Genomic DNA, 23,617 nt, shown 5'->3' with positions numbered 1-23,617 from the left:
CGGGGAAGGCAAAGCAGGACCCAGTAGGGGCCCGTGGGAATTGCCTCCCCAGGACAGGAGCATCTGAGGGGAGAAGAAAGCTCAAAAAAAAACAGGACACACAGGGATTGGGCGCACCCTTTGAAATCCGCAAGCCGCCCAATAGCGGAGAAGGGGTCGGAACCGGGTAAGGAGGTCAAAAGGGGACACGGGCTCCCCCTTTGACCTCACAATCTGACCATCACCTCAGAACGCATCTGAAAAGGCGCCGTCGTAGCAGCAGCATGATTGATGGTAAAAAGGAGGGAGGAGGCAGCCCAGAAAGATACCCAGAGGGGAGAGTAACATAGGTAGAAGAGCTGCTCAAACACGGTACTTGGAATGCCTACGGCAGGGACGGAGTGAGCAGGTGACAGCACACAATGACAGCCAAAGTAGAAGAGCTGCTCATACAGTGTCCTTGGGATGCCATACTGCAGGGGCACTGGGAGCAGACGAGTGGCCAGCAAGGATACAGAGCAAGCGGAACAGCACTTGCAGCCCGGGCCAGGCCTGATGGATGCCCACAAACCCAGTAGCAACTGCAAGGGAAGCCTAGAGCCCGCAGAACACTAAGAAACCTGCAAAAAAAGGGGGCCATCGTGCAAGGTAGTGCTGTCAACCAGGAACGGAGACAAACCATTGGGCTGGGCTGATACATGATAATGTAATGTAGAAAGAGCATGGGTTGCAAATGCCCAACCAGTAAATTGTGAGATGTATAATCCATGTGTTGAAAATAAACTGGGGCGTTTGATGCACCATAATCCATTGTCCCTTGAATGATTCAGGTGGGTGGGGATGCTGCATGACAAGGCCTACAAGGAACAAGGAGGGGGTGGACTTGCCACCTGGGAGGGGTTGTGGGCGAGCCACTCATAGCTCGAGCAAGGCTCGAGCCTAAAGCTTGGCTCTGGCTCAGCTCAAGGCCCTATTGAAACCTTGAGCTCATAACAAGCCTAGCTTTTATGGCTTTGGCTTCCCTCTTTCTACCTGGAATATGGTGTTATAGCCATAGTCCCATCAGGTCAACAGAACCTCCCGCCCCCAACATACCCAACATCCCGTAAATAACACACAGACACCAGTGTTAGGTTTGGGAAAAAGTTGCTGCAGGTTTATTACATACAACGTTATGTAATCACGGTGGGTTATCTTATGGACGATCCAAGGGCAGGCCGCATTCTCGCCACCTGCCCGCCTGATGAGCCAAGCAGCACAGTGGCGAACCACCCATCTGCTGCGCCATTATGGTAATCACTCTACTCACGCCCCTTGCGGGCGTATCTAGGCAAACCCCCGGTTGCACAGGCCCACAACCACCCAAAGGACTACTGGGGTGCCGACACGGGTTCCCGGACCTCCCATGAGGTTCGAGGTTAGGCTCTGGCACCCCTATGTGCCCGCTGAAGTACAATGTTGCACCTCTCTGCTTACGGATCGCCCTGTAACTCCGCTTGCAACGAAAAAGAACACATTAAAGCTCCCCCAGGTGCCCACCCCCCAAGCAGACACTCAGGGTAAGAGGTAGGGAGGGAAAAGAGTGTCCCGATGCACGACACGCGCGTCCGGAGCTGCAAAGAGGCAACTAAAATGGCGAGGGGGAGATATATACCCCCTCGCCTTGCCTGCCGCCCCAGACGCTCGTCACAGCCTACTAGGCTCCCCCTGCCCGGGGGAGGAGTGGAGGACCACAGGCAGGGGGCGGGGGAAGCCCTCTGGGACTAAGGGGCCCGCCCTCCTGATGGCCACCGGGTGGCCTCGGGCAGCCGCATAGTCCCATCAGGTCAACAGAACCCTCCGCCCCCAACATACCCAACATCCGGTAAATAACACATAGACACCAGTGTTAGATTGGGAAAAAGTTGCTGCAGGTTTATTACATACAACGTTATGTAATCACGGTGGGTTATCTTACGGACGATCCAAGGGCAGGCCGCATTCTCGCCACCTGCCCGCCTGATGAGCCAATCAGCACAGTGGCGAACCACCCATCTGCTGCGCCATTATGGTAATCACTCTACTCACGCCCCTTGCGGGCGTATCTAGGCAAACCCCCGGTTGCACAGGCCCACAACCGCCCAAAGGACTACTGGGGTGCCGACACGGGTTCCCGGACCTCCCATGAGGTTCAAGGTTAGGCTCTGGCACCCCTATGTGCCCGCTGAAGTACAATGTTGCACCTCTCTGCTTCTGGATCGCCCTGTAACTCAGCCACAGCCCGGCTGGCGGCCACCGTCGCCGCCCGGGCCCCTCACCACTTCGCTACTTAGGGAAACCTGCAACCCTTGCTCTGCAGAGCTTCTCGTCCGTCCAATGGGAACAAGTCAAACCGACAGGAGAGAGTTGTACCCCTTCCACTTCAAAGTGACTTGATCCTGTCCTGAATCATCAAAAAATCAACACAATCACTTAATCTCCCCACACCTATAAACAATGCATGTGACCTTGTGTAATGTAACTGGTGCTCATGCAAAGCGCACCGATACCTTTGGGTCCAGTTTGCTCTCTATTTTGAAGAACTGACTAAGAGGTAAAAACAAAAACTTAATGTAAGAAAATAGAGCTATCCCTTTACTGGCGGATTTGTACAGAATGAAACCAGAAAACCTATAAATCGCAGCATCCCTGCTTAAATTGTGTGATCTAAGGCAAACACAGCAATTCACCACAACTTTTTTTTCTGAATTATCGCGTACGAATGCACTTTCGAATATGTGAGTTTAGACTGTACAAAACTGTCGCTTTTAAGTACTTGTCCGTGTAGTGCTATAAAGTGCTCTATTCAAGTCAAAGAAATACACATTTGAACTGTGAACAGACCATCATATTTTATGTAGTTTGTTGCACAGTTTACATAACACATATTTTTAGGGCTCGGCTCGCGCACGGGCATATAGATCCGTGCCAGACCCTTGGCTCGACTCTGGCTCGACTTTTCCTAGTAATGTTTTGCCTCGCTCACCTCTACTACCTGAGACAACATTCGGGTAAAACAGCAGAGCAGACACGTTTCACTCTCTCCTACCACGCGCTCTTCTCTCTTTTAGGAAGGCCACGACAAGTGAGGAGACAGCAAGTCAAGAGGAGACCAGAGGCACGGAGACGGTGAGAGCCACTGGAAATAAGGAAGGAGGGGTGGGTTTGTGAGTGAAGAGGAAAGCCAGCGAGAAATACGCCAAAGAACAGAGGACAAGGAAAGAGCAGGTCAGGCAGGGGACTGTCCGTTTTCCCGCACGGTGCAGGAGCTCTGACGTCACGCGCACTGGTAATGATGGGAACCGGGTACTCTGTACAGAGATAGCTTATTTACTAATGAGCCGCGAATGACAAATATAGTACATTTCCCATGGCTTCTACCTCTTCTTGTGTGGGATACAGAGTGCCTAGAGTCCTGCCAAGTGCTTGGCATGGGAAAGACGGGGGCAGTACCATGAGAATATCTGCCAGGCAGAAGACTCAGCTTGGTGGTGGTCATGAAATCATGGTTTTAAACTGCAAAATATAGATATGGCCCCTCAAACACTTAGGATGATGTGCTTTAGTTCCAGCCCGCACTAGCATTTAATATCTGACCGATAGGACCGGGTATCAATGTCTCTCTCCTCTCGCTGTAGAGTAGTAGTGCCAGCCCACGTTGCCACTCTCCTTAGGGCCTGGCAGGGAACCCTTTCTATTTTCCAAAGGGTATTATAGTCTAGGTCAGTTCATCTGGGCCCAGAAGCCAAGACATTTCCAGCTTAGTTCCACTTCTTTTCTTGGATGACCAATAGACTTACCTCTCCACTGAGCTGGAGTGTCGCAGTGGTTGTTGTTATAAAGACGTAACACTGTGTTGAAAAGTAGAAGTCTTTATTATCTCTTACATCACCACAGGGTCCAGTCAGCTGAAGCCAGCCGTAGAATCTTCGTTTTTCACCAACAGAAAGAACGTTCCAAAAGGTTAGGGAGAGGGGGGAGTAACATAAGCAGGGAATGAAATAGTAGATTACAACACACCTCCTTGGGCAGGGAAATTAACAAAGCAAAGGGCAAGGAAGGAAACTAAAAGGGGAGAGGGAAAGAGGATTACAACCTCTTACAGAGTACTACTACTAATAGTTTTACCGTACAAACACAGCATGCAGCCAAAAGGGTCTAGAATTGGATACAAGTTATACAGTAACAAGGATTATCTAATACCATATTCTTTATGCCGTGCAGGGCAAACATTATTTCTCAGTGACTGCAGAGGACGGTCAGTTGACCTTTCTAACTGCCTACCTGTGTCAGAAGATCCATTACGAAATATTTGAGGGAACCTGCATGCTATCACCTGTAGATTACAACAGTTATCCAGAAGGTTAGCTCACAGCTATAGGTCTCCCTTTAATCATAACTCCTGTCAAGCCTCTATCAGTCCCTCTGAGACCCTGAAGCCTGGGCCAGGACCTGTAAGGCCCAAAACCTCTTGTCAGTCTCATTGAGGTCCAAAAAGTCCATATCAATGCCTCTGTGTTCTGGAAACCCATGCCATCCCACTGGGGCCGGGGGCCAAAGTCAGCCCTGTGCTGTAGGGCCCAATATCCCTTCACTGTCAGAAGACCTTGCAGCCCATGTAATCCTGAAGGGTCCAGAAGCACATCAGGGGCGGCTCTAGGCTCATGGCAGCCCTGGCCAGGGAGCGTAGGTAGGGGCCCCGGAAGAGGGGGTCCGGGCGGGGCAGAGCACGGAGGCCAGTGAAGAGGTGGGGGTCGGGGTGTGTGGAAGTGGAACAGAGCTAGAGGCCAGCCAAATCCCTGCCAGGGGCCGCCACGCAAATATGTATCCATCCTCAGAAGATATTAAGGATATATATTGGTGTGTTGGCCCCTGGGGTTTGGTGGCCCTGTGCAGGTGCACAGCTAACACATGCCTAAGGCCGCCCCTGAGCACATTTCTCCCTGTAAGGCAAGCAGCACAGGTCGCCTTGAAGGGCATGGGCAGCTATTTTTCCCTGGAAGACCTGGAAGCCAATACCTCTATCTTAGGGCCCAGCTGTCCCAGTCTCCCCAAAGGGCCCAGCAGGCCATGTTTGCCAAAAGGGCACAGTAGCCCATGATTCACTGAATGGCCCGTTAGCCAATGCCTCCCCCTGGGGGGCCGGCAGCCCCTGTCTCCCTGAATGGACAGCTGCCCATGCCTCGCTGAGTGACCTGGGAGCTTATGTTTCCCTGAAGGGCCTGGTAACTAATGCCTCTCTCTGTAGGGCCTAGCAGCCCCTATCTTCTGACGCCCACCGTTTACCTTAGGGTCCATTAGCCAATGCCTTTCCCTGGGGGGCTGGCAACCCCTGTCTCCCTGAAGGGCCCGGAAGCCCATGTGCCTTCCAGTATGGCCCAGCAGCCCATGTCTCATTGAAGGGCATGGGTGCCAATGTCTCTTCCCATGTGACCCACAAGCCCTTGTAAGGTCATGTCTCACCTTTGAGAGGGCTTTTTAAAAGATGTCATTGAAACGGTGTAGCTTGACACAGGTGTTTTGTATTGGTCTGTATGTTTACCTCATTGGGGACCTGTAACTGAAGCTACCTTGCTTGGTGATCTAAATCAGAAAGTTTACAGGTGATTTTAAGCTGTAAAACATACATTCTTCATTTCGGAAGATGAAAGTACTGCTGAAATTTAAGGCGCAGTGAAATGTATCACTTTCATGATGTAGTGTTGGTGGCTGGAGCTATAGTTCATCCAGGCTGAAAGCTAGACACGTGACCCATCCTGGTGGAAAGTCAAGGCTGAGGGTTATCTTGCTGGAGAACCAACACTGATGGGCTGTGGCAATCTTGATAGTGAGTCATGATGACAGACCTTTCGGATGGGCCATCCAGGTGGAGAGCTATGACGATAAGTGATTCTTGTCGGGCGCTACAACTAAAGGGATGGTTATAGCTGTCAGCTAACCTGATGAACAACCACTGCTGCGGGCTTTTGTAGTGACTGGTCTGCAGGCTACCCTGATGCACCCATGGCTGAGGCCAGGTCATACTAGTGAAAATCCGTGGCTAGTACAGGCCATCCTGGCGGAAAGTTCTGGTGTGTGGTGGAGAATTGTGCCTACAGACCACCCTGGTGGAGAGCTGAAACTACTTACAATCTTTCTGAAGAGCTGTGGCTAAAGGTCAGCCACGTGCGGAGTTTACACTACGAGCAATTCTGGTTGAGACTTGTGGCTAGAGGCCAGCGAGGCAGAGAGCTATGATTCCTAGTAGAGAGTTGTGGCCACAGACCATTCCGGTGGAGAGTTGCAGCTAATCACTACCCTGGTGGGAGAGACTTTTCTATTGGTTGCTGTGTATCAGCTGGGCTTTGCGTTCTCCTGTTGAAAAGCCGAGGCTACATAGAGGACTTCCACCAATAGAGCTAGGACTGCTGGCGGAGAGTTGTGGAAAAGCTATATCGGAGGTGAAATAAATATATAGATTGCCATAATACAGACATGCATTGGGTTATCCCAACGACACGCCAAGTCCACAGCAGGCCATGCTGGGAGAGAGCTAGGATTCCCGTTGGAGAGTTGTGGCTACAGACCACCCTGTTGGAGAACTGTGGCTTTAGAGCTTTCAGGTGGAGAGTTAAGGGTAGAGAGTATCCTGCTGCAGGGTAAACTGTTGGAAAAGGGTGCCACAGGCTATGCTGGTGAAGAGTTGTGGTTAGATGGCATCCTGGTGGTGAGTTGTGGCTACAGTGCATCCTGGCAGGGAGTTGTGGCTGCAGCAAACATGCCTGTTGGAAAGGTGTGGCAATAAGCCATCCTGGCAGGGAGTTGTGGCTTCAGCAAACATGCCTGTTGGAAAGGTGTGGCAATAAGCCATCCTGGCAGGGAGTTGTGGCTACAGGCCATCCTGGCAGGGAGTTGTGGCTACAGTGCATCCTGGCAGGCAGTTGTGGCTACAGGCCATCCTGGCAGGGAGTTGTGGCTACAGTGCATCCTGGCAGGCAGTTGTGGCTACAGGCCATCCTGGCAGGGAGTTGTGGCTACAGTGCATCCTGGCAGGGAGTTGTGGCTGCAGCAAACATGCCTGTTGGAAAGGTGTGGCAATAAGCCATCCTGGCAGGGAGTTGTGGCTACAGGCCATCCTGGCAGGGAGTTGTGGCTACAGTGCATCCTGGCAGGGAGTTGTGGCTACAGTGCATCCTGGCAGGGAGTTGTGGCTGCTGCAAACATGCCTGTTGGAAAGGTGTGGCAATAAGCCATCCTGGCAGGGAGTTGTGGCTACAGTGCATCCTGGCAGGGAGTTGTGGCTTCAGCAAACATGCCTGTTGGAAAGGTGTGGCAATAAGCCATCCTGGCAGGGAGTTGTGGCTACAGGCCATCCTGGCAGGGAGTTGTGGCTACAGTGCATCCTGGCAGGCAGTTGTGGCTACAGGCCATCCTGGCAGGGAGTTGTGGCTACAGTGCATCCTGGCAGGGAGTTGTGGCTGCAGCAAACATGCCTGTTGGAAAGGTGTGGCAATAAGCCATCCTGGCAGGGAGTTGTGGCTACAGTGCATCCTGGCAGGCAGTTGTGGCTACAGGCCATCCTGGCAGGGAGTTGTGGCTACAGTGCATCCTGGCAGGGAGTTGTGGCTGCAGCAAACATGCCTGTTGGAAAGGTGTGGCAATAAGCCATCCTGGCAGGGAGTTGTGGCTACAGGCCATCCTGGCAGGGAGTTGTGGCTACAGTGCATCCTGGCAGGGAGTTGTGGCTACAGTGCATCCTGGCAGGGAGTTGTGGCTGCTGCAAACATGCCTGTTGGAAAGGTGTGGCAATAAGCCATCCTGATGGGAAGTTGTAGCTACAGGCCATCCTGGTGGAGGGTTGTGACTCCAGTGCACCCTGGTGGAGTATTGTGGCTACGAGGTTCCTGGTGGCGGCTGGTGGTAGAGAGTGCTGGTTGTAGGCCACGCTAGAGTTGTGGTTGAGCGCTGAGGCTAAAGGCCATCCTGTTGAAAGGGGGTGGCTGCAAAATATCCTGGTTGCGAGCTATGGCTAAAGGCCACCCTGGTGGAAGCAAAGCATCATGCTGGAGAGCTGTGGGCACTGAACTAGCATCTTTGTGGAGAGTTGCAGCTAGGGGCTGCCATTGTGGAGTGACGTGGGCTACTCTGCATGAACTGAGGCTGCCAACGGGCCCACCAGCTGAAGGCTGATCGATCCACACCGTTTGCGGTGTTTTGCCGTGAATGGCGGATTGTGGTCCCAGAGCCCGTTTTGCCTGTATTTGTTTTCTGCCTGGAACAGGACGGAGTGCCTCAGAGCAGCTCTGGGACGGAGGTTCTCTGGGAAGATTGGAAAAAAGTCACTACAGGTCAGGCTGCGGTGGGCGTAAAACATATTAATTTTCATATTAAATAAACATTTTGTAACCGCAGAAAGCCTGAGAACCAGAGAAGTACTGGGCTGGAAACCAACAAGGGTGCAGCGTGAGGGGGGAGGGCAGCTCCCCCCCTGCAGCGGCCCCTCTACCTGTGGAAGCCGAGGCTTGAGTTGTGAACAGCAAAGCAACGAGAGAGGGGACCCATGCAGCACTACAGACACACTTGGCAAAAGAAGCAGAGATGGGAGCTTGTTTGGAGCTGACTGGAATATAAAATGTAACACGGTTTACAGGTTTCTAGGCGCTTTGGCTAAACAAGGGCTCACTGCTAAAGAACCCACTAATGATAGCTTTATTCTAGCAAGGGACAGACACCCGGGTCCGATTCACAAAAGTAATCTGAGACAAAATCCTAACTTTATGACTTTTGGTATTCACAAAAGGCATTTAGGAGTAGTAAAGTTAATCCTAAAAGCTCTTTGTGAATACCGAAAGTCATAAAGTTAGGATTTTGTCTCGGTTTAGGTGTAGTAAAGTTGGAATTCTAACTTTACTACTCCTCAATGCCTTTAGTGAATACCAAAAAACATAAAGTTAGGATTTTGTCTCAGATTACTTTTGTGAATCGGGCCCCCGCAGGCCTTTAAGTAAGCGACTGAAAGAATAATGCCTCTACGCGAGGGTGTGCAAGGGTCCACGCCGCGGAACCCGTGCTGATAACCCGTATCCGTGGTTTTGGACGCCTGAGCTACCAAAGACTACATTACCAGTAAATGGCTAAGTTGGGACCAAATGAATCAGCAGACACCTGAAGTGGACTTCAACGCCTGTCAGCCCAACACTGGTGGAAGAGATCAAGGCAGATAGAATAGAGCAAAGGGAGAAAGCATGCATAGACCAAGCAAACAGCATTACTTGCTTCCACGTGTGAGGTTGAAGACCTTGATAATTATAGTTGTGATCCCTGTAGGAAAGTATGGTGTCCTTGAGATTCGAGGTGGATCTGCAGAACACTGCACACTTGAGGCTGGCAGCAACAGCTGAGTGCATGGAAGGAGTGAGGGGTGAGAGGAGCAATGTGTCTACACCAGCAAAGAAGGCACTGCTGTGTAGGTAATGAGGGGTATGAGAGGGGGGCCCTTCCATCAGTGGTGCAAGAGTGAACCGGGACACAAACAGTCTGGGTGTGAGAGCACAGGCTGTCCTGGAGCTGTGATCCTCCACCCAAGGTCACTAGGTGCTGCAGGGCCAACCACTAGGACTGGGGAAATTCTTGCAATGTCTCTGAGACAGAGAGTGAATGTCTCTGGGGAACTACATACAGATGAATGGCCAATACCGGATGGCTGAAGTATGCAGCTGTAGGAGACTGCCTTAGTCCTCCCTGGTGGCATGTAGAAGGGCAGCAGCATTCCACTTCTGAGATGGTGCAAGTTCACTAAAGGGAGATGCAGTGAAGAATCAGTGATGTTCTGGTCCTCGCGGGAGTTCCCGCAGTGTGCGGATAAATATGCTGCCTGAGAGGCCTATCCTACTGTTGACATCCCTCAGACGACCTGGGCTGCAGCCAGCACCCAGCGGGGCATTGCAGAAGACACCGTAGCTGGAGCTATCTCGGGTCTTCACTCCAGAGGCCCCGGCAGACTGCAGGAGCAGCACGTTCCTTACATACCTCCCTCTCAGCTGCGGACACTGCAGGTAAGAGCGGTGCGGCGGTGGGGCCAGGTGAGGGGGGATTTCGAGAGACGACCGTGAGGGAAAACTAACTATTTATTTCATTTTCCCTTGTGGTCGTCTCTTGAAATCCCCCCTCACAGGGCCCCACTGCTCTTACCTGCAGCGGCCGCGGCTGCTTCCTCTCCTCACCTGTGACTGTCAACAGGAACATCCAATCCAAAGACAGGCAGGTGTTGACATCCAAATTGGACAGGGTGGTCGATCAGTTTTCCTTTCCCGAAGATTACAGTGAGGTCAGCTGCCCGCTAAGCAGTAGGAAGGAGTGACTTTCCTCCATCCAGAAGTATTTCCTGAGGTCATAAGGTGACTCCCAAGTTCACTACAGAGCAAGTAGTCTTCCTGCTCTGTCCATGAACAGCTCTGGTGAGGCTTAGCAGGCCCTACATCTTACCCGACGCCTTGGCCCTTCCTAGAACTGTGTCCCATCCAGTGTGCTTTCCTACAGAAGGGTGTGCTCCAATCTTCAAAGATTACTGGATTACATCCATCCTTCTCCAGGAACGTGTGCAGACTTCCCAGATCCGGGAGTGAAAGAAAGCTCGAGTGCATTGTGTGTGCAGCATCCACAAACTCACCAGACTGCTTAACACCACAGGTGTGAGCCATTTTCATTGGGTCCTGGTATTGACGGTGGATACCAGGCAGTATCTGAAGAAGACATTTGTTGTTTACCACGAGTGTACCAGGGACACGTTATTGCACTCCGGTTGGATTACAAAGTTACTCCCTTTGGGCTCTTGAATCTCAGGTGTGGTTCAATCAAACAGTATAGATTTGACAGAGTGCGCATCATTCTTGTGCGGACGAGAAGGAGGACTGTAGGGCATGAGGCCCTTGTTGCTGCGTGAGTGTGTGTGTGTGTATATATATATATATATATATATATATATATATTACGCTCCACTCCTTCACTATACTCCAGGTACCAGAAAGAAATACCGCACTCCAGGGGCAAGTTCAGACGCGTTTTGGCGGAAGTGCCTTTATCAATATGTATATATACATATATATACACACATATACATATATATATATATATATATATATATATATACATACATATATATATATATATATATATATATATATATATATATATATATATATATATATATATATATATATATATATATATATATATATATATATATATATATATATATATATAGAGCTATGCTAAAGCTAGTAATGTTCTGGGCACATCGGACATACTATGGTGTCAATTGTTGTTCTTGTATATGAACATTGTTTTTGGTTTGGTTGTTGTTCCTGTACATGATTGTTGAGTTTTTCTCCCCTTGAGTCATTGTGCTCCATCGTCTAGCACATTCTTCGTTCACCCAGGTTGTATGTTAGATTCCACATGTTAGACTAATGTTCTGGTTTGTTACATTTGCCTCAAATTGTAAAGCGCACTGATATCCTTCGGGATCAAGTTTGCGCTATGTAAAACTTTATATAAATAAAAACTAAAAAAATCTAGGAGGTGCTAGAGCAAGAATGACTCAGGAAATAAAAAAATTAACTCACCGTCTAGTTTGGTGCTAAACGAAAAAGAAATTGCTATCATAGAATAGGACAGAGATATGAATCCAGATGTATTCATAGCATTTATGCACTAGGCCCTGGATTTTCAAACAACATTTAGCCCTAAGGCCAATGCTTTTTTAAGGGTTGGCGTTCAGGTATTATTGTAAAACTTTGGGAGCAATTGTGCTTGCTAAAGTGTGTGAACAGATCTCAAGTCAATGAGGCAGAACTCTTAGGCAGAAATAAATCATGTTTCTATTTGGATACAAAAAGGTCATAACCAAGCGTGGCGGGATTTGTATGATACTTTTTTAAGGTTAAGGGACAACATGTTGAAATAGGTTGAGCTCTGTTAAATTCCTGCAGTGGATGGGACATCCAATGGGCATGAGGCGCCCACTGGACTCAAAGACAACTGTGAGATAGGGTAATACCCTACCACATGTTTAAATGATTTTGTCTCTCGAAATGTATGAGCCTAGAGATGGATAAAGTAGGACCTTAATGTGGGCAACTGTCCGCAATCAATGCACTCAACCAGAATGGCAGTGGTGAATAGAAAAACCTGTGTGTATTTCTGGCACTCCATAAGGGCAGGACATATGGGGAAGTTATGGATGGTTGAGGCTCACAATCAGTAGCATCTTTGAAAGGGTAAAAGCATCTCTGTAAACTCAGGCACTGCTTTGATGATCGCATAGCTCCTCAAAGTCTCGATCTGTTGAGGCCCTCATTCATCTCTTCCTTCTGCAAGTCTTCCTGGCAGTCTGGGATCATCAATCCAGCTCTCCTTTCGCCACTCAAGTCACAGCAGCACAACGCTTCAGAGTCTGAGGTCTGCCCCCAGCAATTTGAAAGGCTGATCCCGGCAATGTTTTCCACTTTTTTCTTTCTTCCGCGGGGATTCACTGTTGTGCAGTATTTTGAATTTGGTTGGGACGAAGAACATGTAACTCTTTTGGGCCAGTCTTAGGTTCTATTGCCTTTGTTTATGTTGTGCCTTCAGAGTAGATCCTGGAAAGATTAGAAACTTGGATTTGTACATGTATTTTGTAGGATACTGACCATGTCAATAATATCAATTTCAATTCAAAGAAGTCTTTATTCGATTATTACATCATAAAAGACATGCATCACAAATTACAATAGCAAAAATACATGTGTTGTTTTTAAATTATTACAAAGCAGTATTAAAACACTCTAAGACCATATTAAATCATTTAAGCAAAACTTAATTTGAAATTTTTTAAAAGGTTACAATAAATCCTTAGTTGGATAACCATAATAGCTCGGGCACTATATGTGGTTGCACATTAACACACAGTCAATGGTGAGCCTACGATTTTTAGGCTAGGGCCTAAATCGAATTAATGAGCCTTGCTCTTAAGATCCAAGCCCTTCCTAAGTATTTCGCTACACCAGTTACAATCAAAGGTGACAGATCTGTCTTTAATATCCTACTAGCATTTGCTGCTGAACGTGTTCCCAAGCTTCTGCAAACTGGACTTAACCACTTTAATCTAGGGGCAGCCTACAGCGGGCAGACAAAAAGAAAATGATTTATACTTTCACCCTGACCTGGGCACCTGGGGCAGTGCCCAGACCCACCCTTACCCCACGTTTTAGTGAACTCCCTTAAAGGCAAGGAACCGCATCTATATTGATGAAATAATTTAAGGTCCAGCGGCTTGGTTATAGCATCCCAGTATTTTTCAAGGCAGGGAGCATCCTTCATAATAACGAATGTACCAGTGAGGTTACTAGCAGTCAATCCCGAATGTCTCTTATGTACAACCCAATCCCAATATTGTAACTTCAAATCCTTTTTTGAGGGGAAGGTTGCAGTAGCGGGATTTGACCATAGTTCTCCAAGCCCCAGGGCACACAGGGTAGTTCTTAAATCCTTGAACCAACCTATGTTAAACGAACCAGGAAGATCCCTAACCTCAATGCATGCTCTTGCATAGAGTTGGAGTTCGGGCGTTGTCCAGAGGCGGCGCCAGAATGCTAGAGGTCGCAATCTGGCTAGGTCCTCCACAGGCTGACACCCAAGATCGTACAAAAGTGGTATCCGCGGTGTTGACTGTGGGAGGCCTGTGGCCACCCTGAGGAATTTATTTTGAGCAGCTTTCAGGGGATCCAGGTTACTATAGCCCCAGAGCTCTGCCCCATACAAGACAGAGGGTAGAACTTTCGATCCATAAATCTTCATTAAGGGGGATATGGGCCGGTTAAAGGAGCTTTTATGTTCTTTAATCAGGGCTCCTCCTATCTGCGCATGCTTTAGTGCCAGTAGGTCAACCTGTTGAGACCAACTGAGGGTCTCGCAAAACGTTACTCCAAGGTAGGTAAACAGTTTAGTCTGTTCCAGGGGTGTGCCCCCCCATGGTAACCCTAGCTGAAATCGGGGTGTGTCCTCTTAGTACCATGAATTTTGTTTTTGACACATTCACCTCAAGCTCATGCTCGCTGCAGAACAGTTCAAACCTTGTTAGGGCCTGTTGAAGACCCTGTCTGGTCTTGGAGATTAAAAGGGTGTCGTCAGCGAACATGAGCAAAGAGATTTTCATTCCAGCTAGGGACGGGGCATCAGTGGGGTGATTGTCAAAGTACTTAATAACCCCATTTATATATAAGGAAAAAAGGGTAGGGGCTAAAACAAACCCTTGCCTTACACCTTTAGCAACGGGAAATCTGTCTGTTACCTCCCCTGGTTTACCCCATCGTACTTGGGCAAAGGTTTGGGCGTGAAGATTCACCAAGAGGCGTACAAGAGAGGCTGACATACCCAACTTTACTAGGCAGTTCCACAACCTTGCCCTTGGGACAAGGTCAAATGCAGACCTTAAGTCCACAAAGGCTGCTTAGAGGATGCCTTTACCTAGGATGACAGTCTTCCAATAAAGGAGAATGAACCGAAAAGCCTGGTCTAGGGTACTCACATGGGACCGGAAGCCAGCCTGGAGAGGAGTAAGGATGTTAAACTCACAAATCCAGTCCTGAATCCTGCCAAGAACAAGGCGGGCTGAGATTTTTTGTACCGCATCTATAAGGCTGATCGGCCGGTAGTTGGAAGGAAGCGACCTATCGCCTTTCTTGTAGATTGGCAGGATTTCTGCCCCAAACCAGGACTCGGGGACCTCAGCACCAGAGGCTAGAGCATTTGCCAGTTGGACTATATAGGGGACCCAAAGATCCTGATCATGCTGGAATAGATCGGCTGGCATGCAATCCGGGCCTGGTGCCTTGCCCCTCGGTATAGATTGCAAAACATGTTTGACTTCACAACTCATAAACTTGAGTGGAGCAGCCAGCACAGGACAGAGAATGTCAACCTGGGCACTGCTATAGTTCCTATATTGTTCCTCAAAATAGCAGACCCACTGTTGTTGGTCATCCGAGGCAGGGCTTGGACGGTCTTCCTGGGATGTACCCCATTTTAATAAATGCCAGAACTGTCGCATATTCCGAAAACTACATGCTTCGGTTAGCGATAGCCACCGTTCCTCATCCCAGTTGGTCTTGGCTTTATACTTGGCATCATTATAAGCCTTCCTACAAGACCTAATTTGGCTAAGGTTCTTTTGCTTTATTGCTTTAAACAAGTCCCCGTGGGTCCGACGACACTCCTTGTTAAACCAGGTTATAGTTTTCAGTTTCCTCCTCCTGCCCTGCTTGGAGATAGACTTCACAAACAGCTTTTTCAACTCCAAAAATAAACTGGTGTGAATGTTAGTAATTGCTGCATTAATGTCATCCTGTGACTTACATTTAAGAATTTCTTCCAAAGAATTAGCTACCAGAGATCTAATCTCCTTACGTGCCTCTACATTAACAGATATTTTTGGCCAGCGTACCCTTCTCATATCGTTACTAAGTACGACTTCATCCTGAACGGCATTTGGACTACAACTTTCGGACCCAAAAAAGCTGTGGTCCCTTAGTTCCACCACCAGCGGGTCATGATCACTTTCCGGGTGAGTCATGACCACCATATCCTCAACTTAACAGCTTAACATCGACTAAAATATAGTTAATGCGACTACTGTGTCTGCCGTTGCTGAAGGTATGTCTACCTGTCCTGTCTGAACGCACTCTTCCATTAAGAGCTCGCAGGCCCTGGTTCAGGCACAACCCTTTAATGAAAGTAGCGGTTTGTGTCCATTTTCCAATCGGGGGTAACTCGAGCTGGGGAATCCCCCATGCCATATCGTCAGCCTCGGTGAGTGAGCCATCATCTAGGCTCAGGGGTTCAAAACAGGAATTAAAATCCCCCGTAACAACCGTAAGCCCGTCTACAAATGCGCCTGATAGGAAATCATCCAAAAGGCGGAGGGTTGGAGAGACCCTTCCGCCCTGGATGCCCCTAACATAGATGTTAATCAAAAGAATGTTAAGACCTTTGGTAGATTTTATACTAACCAATAATATATCGGGGCTATCAATTGGTACCTCCTCCACTCTTACACCCTCATACTGGCGGACCCAGGTAGTCAAACCTCCCATGGCACGCCCTCTGTGACCTTTAGTTGCTGGTTTGCTGAAATTTAAATAGCCAACACGGAACACCGGTGAGAGTGCCCAGGTTTCCTGGAATGACCATACATCGCCTTGCTCTATAAAGTTCACCCAGTCCGTAATACACATACGGGACTCAAGGCCAGCTATATTCCAACTACCAAACTTGGTGCCACTGGAGACCGTCTGGACAGTAGTTTTGTCCTTAGAGCGGGAGGATACTACATCCTGTGATAGAGGAGCTACATTACCATCAAAGATCCCCCTATAACTTGATACATCCTGTAGGGGTACATCGTCGCTCCTTTTATCTATTCTAACCGTTTCAGCCATACCACAAGCTGCCAGCACAGGCTCCCGGCATCCATAAAGGGGCCCTCCATTAGGGTCAATCACCTTATCATCAACCTCTGGAGTCACTACAGCCTGAACCTCAGGATCTGTTTCCAATTTCGCACCCCAGGCCCCACCAGGAGGTTCAAACTTCCCATTTCCACAGTACGATGGCTTATCCTTTAAAGCCTCAGCATAAGGAGGAACATTATCTGGGGTAAAGAAGATACCCGTACAATCTAAGTTAGCCTCTAGATCTGTGAGTGGAAAAACAGGTCAATCATTATAGTCCAACCCCGAATAGGGTTCATACAAGTTGTGCAACGGGATGTTCTAGTACTCGTTGTATTGGGTATAATTGGTGTGGTTGTTTGGTGTGGGAAAGAGTCCAGGGGAGTGGCGGCGGGGAGGGAGGGGATAGGGAATGTTAGAAAAATTGGCAGGGCGGGAAAAATGGGACGTGTGATTAGCCAAATTCAGGGAGTGGGTGTTTCTACTAGATCTGGGGTAGACAGGGGGTCTAATCAAAGCCTCTGGGTAAAAATAGCATAGATTTCGGGTAGAAATGCGTCCTTCCTTATTTCCTGGGTACCAGTCACTTATATGTGAAACAACTCTGTGGTCCTTAAAGTTAATGATCACAATGTCACCATCTATATCTTTCGGACGAAGACCCACCCAATTGCATCTTCTAACCGAGATAATATCTCCATTTAGGTGAGCAGGGAGGGGTCTATTTGTTCTCAGCCAAAAGATGACTTTGTTTTTCAAGTTTATATTATGTTCAAGGTTTCCATTTGTGATCGGGGGGACACCAGTTAAAAGGATCACAAAGTTTGCCGAGTCTGGGGGTAAGTCCACTGTGTTCCTAGGGTTTGATGATGCTCTTTGGGTTATAGTTTTTGTTTTGTCTACCCCTGGGAACATAGTTGACTTATTTTTAGGTGGGATTAGTTTATTAGGAGGCGGCAAAGGCTTCTCTTTAACTGACTTTGAAGCTAACGTCAATTTAGATGATGTTGGAGGGGCAATTATATTGTTAGAAGTTATGTTTCCGTTATTATTTTGAGGTTTACTTGGGATCCAAGTGGTGGTACTAGGCTGGCTTTTCGGTTGAGACTGAACCTTAGAATTCATTGAGTGGGGAATTGTGTTTGGATCGACTGTTGCTAAGAGGCAATCCATTTTTTCCCCCAGAATCCTAACTCTCTCCATTTATGGGAGCATGTAAGATTTTAAGAGTTTATCGAAAAGTTCAATAGACTCTTTATTGGACATGGGTGGTATTTCTTCAGGGAGGGATGGTAGAAGGTGGGTAGCTAGGGGTACCACCCTCACGGGAGAAGCAGTTGGTTTGGTATTGGGGTTAACTAGAAGGGGTGGGGAGACCAGGTGGCTAGGGCCTTTTCGTTTAGCACCACCCTTTTTCCTTTTTTTCCTTGGCGGAGAACAAACAACCCTTCGTAGCTTGATTGGCTTAGTTCCGGTATCACTCTTGGTGTGTATCGGAATTGTCTCGGTGGGAGCTACACTATCTAGTGAACGATTAGTGAGGGTTGAGTGGAATTGTGGGGCTATGATCGGGGCAGCGGGGGTGTTTAGGTCTACAAGGCTGTTAGAAGCAATAGGAGGGCTATTGATATTGCCCTCACTATTTATGACAGAGTGAGCGGAAGATGTGTTATGGACGCGAAAAATACTAGGGATTTGATCATTACTGAATAGATCAATGTCTCTGTCCAGCCTACCAGTGCTGCCCAATTCTTGTGTTGTATTTAAATCTAATGGGGGAGTCACTGTTTTTTTTTTTAGTTGTTCTGTAGAGCGACGACGCTCAGCACATTTCTCCGCTAATAAGAGTTCTTTGTCGATTTCCTTATTAGCCTTCTCAAAATATTTATCGAGAGGGCCAAGGATCGAGACTCCAACACAAGAAGGTAGAGAGCTAGACATGGTTAAGAAAGACCTTAACATATAGGGTACCCCGAGTGCTGACTAACCTGAACACAACAGTAGGCAGAGTATGGGTGTTAGGGACCGGGCCCAGCCCAGCCTCCTTCAGCCCCTGACGGCCACAGACGGTCCCGCCCTTGTCCCGGGCTTCTCCCGGGACGCTCCCGCGCAGCGGTGTCCTGTTCGTGTTATGAAGGGGTAGGGAAGGAACGGGGGCGTGGCCAGCAGGGAGAGCAGACCAGATGTGTTCAATGGTCGGGGCAGGGACTCCTGGGAAACGGAGTCCCTGCTGCTCAGCTCGCAGCCCTGCCGCAGTTTGCTCTGTGCCCCTTGCGTTCTGCTCCAAGTTCCAGTAAGCACCCTCCTTGAACTGCGATGGGGGACCCGCGAAGCGGGTCCGGCGAGCAGTATTCAGTCCGGGGGGGTTAAGGGTAGTGAGCAACAAGTGGCGATCACGTCCTACGCCAAACAGCCACAAAAAGTCTATAGAGTCCCACGAAGGCTCAGGAAATCGCTGGTTTTCTCCTCGCAAGGGCGGGGGGCGTGGCCAGCAGGGAGAGCGGACCAAGTGTGTTCAATGGTCGGGGCAGGGACTCCTGGGAAACGGATTCCCTGCTGCTCAGCTCGCACCCCTGCCGCAGTTTGCTCTGTGCCCCTCGTGTTCTGCTCCAAGTTCCAGTAAGTACCCTCCTTGAACTGCGATGCGGGACCCGCAAAGCGGGTCCGGCGTGCAGTATTCAGTCCGGGGGGGTTAAGGGTAGTGAGCAACAAGTGGCGATCACGTCCTACGCCAAACAGCCACAAAAAGTCTATAGAGTCCCACAAAGGCTCAGGAAATCGCTGGTTTTCTCCTCGCAAGGGCGGGGGGCGTGGCCAGCAGGGAGAGAGGACCAGGTGTGTTCAATGGTCGGGGCAGGGACTATTGGGAAACGGAGTCCCTGCTGCTCAGCTCGCAGCCCTGCCGCAGTTTGCTCTGTGCCCCTTGCGTTCTGCTCCAAGTTCCAGTAAGCACCCTCCTTGAACTGCGATGCGGAACTCGCGAAGCGGGTCCGGTGAGCAGTATTCAGTCCGGGGGGGTTAAGGGTAGTGAGCAACAAGTGGCGAGCACGTCCTACGCCAAACAGCCACAAAAAGTCTATAGAGTCCCACGAAGGCTCAGGAAATCACTGGTTTTCTCCTCGCAAGGGCGGGGGGCGTGGCCAGCAGGGAGAGCGGACCAGGTGTGTTCAATAGTCGGGGCAGGGACTCCTGGGAAACGGAGTCCCTGCTGCTCAGCTCGCAGCCCTGCCGCAGTTTGCTCTGTGCCCCTTGCGTTCTGCTCCAAGTTCCAGTAAGCACCCTCCCTGAACTGCGATGCGGGACCCGCAAAGCGGGTCCGGCGAGCAGTATTCAGTCCGGGGGGGTTAAGGGTAGTGACCAACAAGTGGCGATCACGTCCTACACCAAACAGCCACAAAAAGTCTATAGAGTCCCCACAATAATATCAAATATTCGCTATCAGCGTCATTGTTGAGGCACCTAGAGGAGATCATCTCGATTTGGTCCTGTGCAACCTCTACAGCATGACAGCTGATCCTTCCCTATTTCAGGCAACAGCCAATTCTCCAGAAAGTATGTGATGTTCAAGCCTTCTTCACACTCAGTTAATACTAGCACACTTACGTTACATCTCACCCAGTGATCTTCTTCATGATCCTCTGATTGAGACTGTGCTGCGGGCTGATCTCACTAATTAGGCCCTCAACCTGTTTCTGGAGTGTTTACATTTCTTCTTCATTTTCATCACCTTTCTCTGGAGTGATGTGACCATGTGAGGTTTTATAGTCGTGTCACAAATGGTATGCATCCATTTTTACCTTTGCTATTTTGACTTCCAAGGACTCCCTCGCTACAGTTATTGCATGCATGGTACCTTGTGTGGCACGTTCAGTTTCTTTCATTATTTGGCTCAATGGCTTGTTGCACAACTAGCATTTGTGGATATTTGTCCCAAGAAATACCAACGCACTCGTTTGCTGTCTGCCCCAGTATGTCATTGAAAGTGATTAATGCTTTCTGGGTCCTTCTGTTGTCCTTAGTGCATTCGTTTTAGAAATGTTCATAATAAATTATTCTTCACAAAGAAATTAATTAAAATATACATATTTTCCCTTATTTCCTCAAAATCAATCATCAGGTTCACATCAATTATATCCTAATACACGTTGAACAACTTTGCGCTTCTTCAGAGGAATAACAGGTATGGAACAGATAGAAAGCCCACAATTAAAAAAACAGCTTCCCCGTGAGCAATTGCATTATCACTATACATACTCATAAAGCCCAAATGGGCTTATTTACAAGCTCCTTGCGACACCAGCGTGTCACTTTTTTGTGACGCACCGCTAGCGCAACCTCCTGCCCCATATTTACAAGGACACATAAAGCCACCCTGTGTGGCTTTTCCTGTCTTTGTAACACTTTGCGTGAAAGGGGCGTGGCATGGGTGTTACTGTGGGTGTTCCCATGCAAAACCATTGTATTCTGCAGCATTTGCAGATTTACAAGAATTTGTGAACCTGGAAATGCACCAGAATACTGCGCCAACCCAGGGGTGGTGTAGTGAGGCGCAATAAGGAGAAATGCTTACATTTCTCCCCGTTTTTTCCTCTTTCTAGGGGTGTGGCATTCTGCAGCACACATAGGAAGAGGAAAACTCCTCTTTTTTTTTTTGTTAATGTTTTTTGTACAGGAAGGAAACACTTCCTGCACAGAAACAATTTTCCCGCAACCTAGGCACATTTGCAGTATGGTACAAGGGTGCCTGTGTGGCACATGGCATCTCATTGTGCACCAGCCTAGGGGAATGCACAAGGATGCGTCAAATTATTGTAAATATAACACATCCCTGTGTTTTTAAAGTTCCGCAGCATGGCGCAGCCAAAGGGCTTGCGGTGCTGCGGTGCTGCGCTGCAGCACTTTCTTGTAAATAAGGCCCAAAGTATCTTGAATACCACTCTTGCATATACCTCAAGTTAAAAAAACACATTGCTCCAGATGCACTTATTCCCTCATTTTATCAACCAGCTTTGAGAAAACACATTCTACCTGTATAAGTAATAGTCTGCCAAACCCATCAAATAATTGTGTTAAAGACAATATCAATAGGATGATGGTTTATAAAGTCCCTAAATGTATCCAACTCACCTGTACAATAGGGCGTCCCTAGTGAGAGATAGCTAAACAGCACATTTATTCTACTAATCCTTAGTTTATATTTATATATATATATATATGTAATGTTCAGGGCACGAGCGGCTCCTCGAGCCAGCTGTGGTCACTGAGATGTAATATGGAATGTTGTAGTATTTCGTATTGATCTCAGCAGTTGGTTACCGAGAATGGACACTGCTTTGCTGCTGGGGACACTTTGTTGAATAAACTTGTTCTTCAAGAGTTATTTGCCGTACCTCATTACTTCAATTTTGGTGACAAGTTATGTCCTCAGTCGGGCCACGTGCACCCTGCAGAGTGCAAAAATATCCCAGCATCCTATTTTCACCCTTGCTCGGCATTCCAGGGACTACAGAAACCCCAGGAGCTTGCAACGCTAAGCAGCAATCTACAGAATATCCTCCAGCACCTTTGTCAAATTTTGGGTAAATTCTAAAACCCTCTTACTGGATGGGCGCAGAGATTTGGTGCACGGCAATACCTGCAACTACCTGGCGCTAACGTGATCTGAGTGCCGCCATCTTGTTTGGCTTGGGTGTGTCTGCTGGTTCTGTATGCTGGTCATGTCAGAACCAGATTTTGCCATGGACTGATGTGCTCTAAAGTCCTACTGAGTGGGCTCGGCTATTATACAAGTAGGTCGAGTAAGAGGTAAGATGGTGAAAATTTTGTGGTTTTCTATTTAAAAATCAAGGGGCATATTAGCAAGGGCGTGCAATAAATATCGCAAATCGCACATATTTTTTTATCGCTGTCAATCGCTGGATCTTATAGCGGAGATAGCGCGTTATTTCCAACGTTTTTCTCCAATGCGATAAAAGATCCAGCGATAGCGGCGAAATCCACCAAAAACACAAGTAAAACTGCGATACAACTTTTATCGCTAACGTGAACCTTGTTAATAGGGAGGGGAGGATTCATCCTTAGAATCCACCTCCCATTGAGAATAATGGCTAAGTCAGGATTTTAGCAGGTGTAAAAATTCCTGCGATAACCCCGGTTAGCGCGACTTTTTACATCACTAACCGAGGCCTCATTGCTAATAGGCGTTAGGTCTGTTAGCACCTGGTTCCGTGGTCTTTTGGTCGGGAACGCCTACTTTGCATGTCATTAGCGATAAATATCGCTGACATGCAAAGCGGCCCCCAAAACGACAGCTTGCTGATAGGGCGATAAAAATATTGTCACTTTAGCTGCAAAAAGTGCCACTAAAGCGGTGATATTGCCCTTGCTAATATGGCCCCATGTATTTCAACATTATTTTTTATCGTTTTTGGGAAAAATATATTTGTTTCTGCACTTGCTCCTATCATTAGCTGAAACCAATTAAAGTTTACTTTGCATACCCTGTTGCTTCAGGACCCTCCTCTTATTTTGCAAACATGCAACTATATTGTAATCCTCCACCTCCATTACTTCAGTGTCCAGGAGATCAATTAATGAAGTGGAAATAATGGTTGGGGTTATTTAACAATTTCATGATTGCCTGCCTTTGATGCTAACAGGTCTATTGTTAAATGCTGTAGGCGCAGAAGCACAGGAAATCTTTGAGCATTTACCAGTTATCCAAACTCTTTCTGGATTATAACGAATTTTGTGAAGCTATTAATAGGCTTAAGATACATTTTTGCGTTGAACCTAATGTAGTCATGGAGAGGTTCAATTTTTGTTGACGGCACCAATCTTTCAATGAGGCTATTGAAAGTTATATGGCAGCTTTACATATTTTAGCATCAGCAAGTGATTTTGGAACCTTGGTGGATCAGTACATCAGAGATCAGAATATTATGCACTGTGCCACCAAAAATATCCAGGAACAACTTTTATAGCATAACAATCCAAAGCTTGTTGATCTAGTAGACATTGCCAAGGGTATAGAAAGATCTGCTAAGTCATGCAGGTTACTCATTGAGGATAACCATTCAGATATTCTTAACGTGTTGTTGTTACTCAATGTGGGGTTTGTGGTACTGTTGAGCTGCGTTAAAGCTCAGGGGGGT

Source organism: Lissotriton vulgaris, chromosome 9 (genome assembly GCF_964263255.1).
Source record: "Lissotriton vulgaris chromosome 9, aLisVul1.2, whole genome shotgun sequence".
NCBI classification, from domain to species: Eukaryota; Metazoa; Chordata; class Amphibia; order Caudata; family Salamandridae; genus Lissotriton; species Lissotriton vulgaris.
This window is presented reverse-complemented; position numbering follows the sequence as displayed.